Below are 2,399 nucleotides of genomic sequence, written 5' to 3' on the forward strand. Positions count from 1 at the left end.
AATTATATATACAAAAACATAAAAGAAGAAGAAGAAAAAGATAAACAATGAGCCCTATGAGCCCAAGAGAAAAACAAGTAATCTTGAAACAGAGTGGGGTGTGACAAAAACAAACAACCCAACCCAAGTCAAAAGGCCCCAAACGCAGGCCTATGAAGTCTAAAAACTCATAGTCAACAGGTTGACTACGAAGATCCATCCACCGTTAGATCTGTTGACCTAAACTAGTCATCACAAATGGATGAGTACCAAGGGTGCGCGGAAACGGTAAGGGTATGGTACTTCGCACCGGATCCAATGGGGTGTTCCATCTTACCGGTGACAAGTGTCCCAATGGTGGAGACACTTGTCACCACCACACGGCTGGAAGTCTTAAACCTAGAAAGGTAACATGCAAGACCGAATCTTTCACTTCTTCGTTCGTTTCTCTCTCCTCTCTATATCAATACAGAGTTGCTTTGCAACTCTCAACTTATTCTCCGTCCGCTCCCCACCGGAGAAGACGGTGGTTGCCGTCCAACGGCGGCGGCGCCACCTTCTTCTCCGGCGAACCTTACCCAAACCAAGCAAAACTAAACACTATCCTTCCTATTTCAAGCTCGTGGTTAAGGATCCGGCCATAAAAACAACAAAAAACCAACCAAGATCCTAGATCGGAAGCCCTAATCATAGAAAAACCTAAATAGAACTTTTCTCAAACAAAAACTACATAGAACTTCTCCTCAAGCCAAACGAACAAAAAAAAAACAATTAAAAGCGAACATTCAAAGGCAAACCCTAAATTTGCAATTGAAGCTACTATAACAGCGATTCGGCGCAGTTATATTGGGGTTCATAGTCGGTTCACCATGGCGAGCAAGATGATGCAAAGATCTTAAGCAAAGAAAGAAAAAAGGAGTATACTTGATCGGAGTCCAGTTACTGGCGACGCTTCCCTACCACGTTTGAGATAAGTCTTCTTTTACTTTCGATTCCTCTTCGTCTTCTTTTTCTCTGTTCTTCTCTGCTTGCTGTTAATTATTGTGCTGGCCTGAGCTCGTCTATGTTAGAGTTTTAGTGTGAAACTCTAATTTAGACTTGAAAATTTATGAGCTCTAATGAAGAGGGTTCTTGGGAATTTTTCCAGAATAACGGTAGCCTTCCCCCTTCACGATTGGGACATGTTCCTCTTTATAGACCCAGGTGTATGGTCCCTTTGGCAGAATCTGTAAGTTGTTAAAGAATATTTTTCTCAAATCTTGCATATCTTGTGAGTCCGTTAGGAATGAAGTCGCTTCTTTTTGTCTGTAGTGGATGAGGCTTTGGATCCTCTCAATTCCAATGGTCCCCACTTTGGGTATATTATCATCTAAATTCACTTTTCTTATGCGCGTATTCTGATAGATTCACTTCAACGTATCGATCTTGTTTCAATGCAGGGTGATTTCATCAACTGATATAACAGGGTAGTTTTTGGTAAGCAATTTGTGATTTTATTGTGGTAAGACTCTACAACAGGTACATTGTCTTGCTTGTTGTTATTTGTTGCTGTTGAATTTTGAATGTCGTTTTGATTTGGCTTAGCTTGGCATAGTTTTCACTGAGTTTCGGATTTTTTCAGCTTGCACTGCCGTTTGAAGCCTTGGCTGTTGCAACTTATGTCGTTCGTGCAGCTGTGCTGGTCGCTTTTTGGCTTTTGGCTCGTATGCATTTTGCTAGCTGGTTGTCGTTATTGGTCATGGCTTGAGTAGTGGTGTAGCATGGGTTATGCTTATCCGGACATGGCTTGTAGCTTATTATATTCTTTTTGGAAGTTTATTTCTTGCTGTAATGTAATTAAGGACCTAGGATTGTTATATTTGACCTTATGATGTGCTCCTGTTAAAGGCAATTCAAGCAACTATGTTTGTAAATCCATAATTTGTTCAGTTAATGTAATTCCAAATTGGTACTTTTAAACCGTGCAATGTTGTATTTTGGAATTCATAGCCATTTTATGTACAGTCGACCACTTAGTAACCATGCTAGGAGGCTTATCAACACATCACGCTAAGAGAATGACGACTGTAAAAAATGAAAAAGAAAAACTGTGAATTTACTTTTATATATATATTTTTTATGAATATCTCATTGCCCTTTGTCATCTATGTTTGAGAAAATGCGAACTTTAAAGTGATCTATGCCTCCAAAGCAGAGGTGAAGTCAACAAAGTTGCAAGCCAATTTGGGCACACTAGCAATCGTTGCTTGTAATCACACATGCCCATGGCCATGCTATTGGATTCACCGCCCCGATACTTGCATGATGAGACCTACTTATGACCTTGATTGATATTAAACCAAGATAGAAATCATATTAAAACAAAATCTCAAATACAAGGAGAAAACAAACAAGATGTAATGGATTACTAAACCAAAGTA

The 2,399-nt window shown here is 39.6% G+C and overlaps 1 long non-coding RNA gene across 1 annotated transcript; it reads left to right on the plus strand.

Moving 5' to 3' along the window:
- Nucleotides 1-265: 265 nt before the first annotated feature.
- LOC127081986 (uncharacterized) lies at nucleotides 266-1,938 on the plus strand. Its single transcript, XR_007788142.1, has 2 exons — nucleotides 266-1,497; nucleotides 1,601-1,938. It is a non-coding gene; the product is annotated as an uncharacterized LOC127081986 (long non-coding RNA).
- The last annotated feature ends 461 nt before the right edge of the window (nucleotides 1,939-2,399 follow it).

This window comes from Lathyrus oleraceus, chromosome 5, assembly GCF_024323335.1.
Source record: "Lathyrus oleraceus cultivar Zhongwan6 chromosome 5, CAAS_Psat_ZW6_1.0, whole genome shotgun sequence".
NCBI classification, from domain to species: domain Eukaryota; kingdom Viridiplantae; phylum Streptophyta; class Magnoliopsida; order Fabales; family Fabaceae; genus Lathyrus; species Lathyrus oleraceus.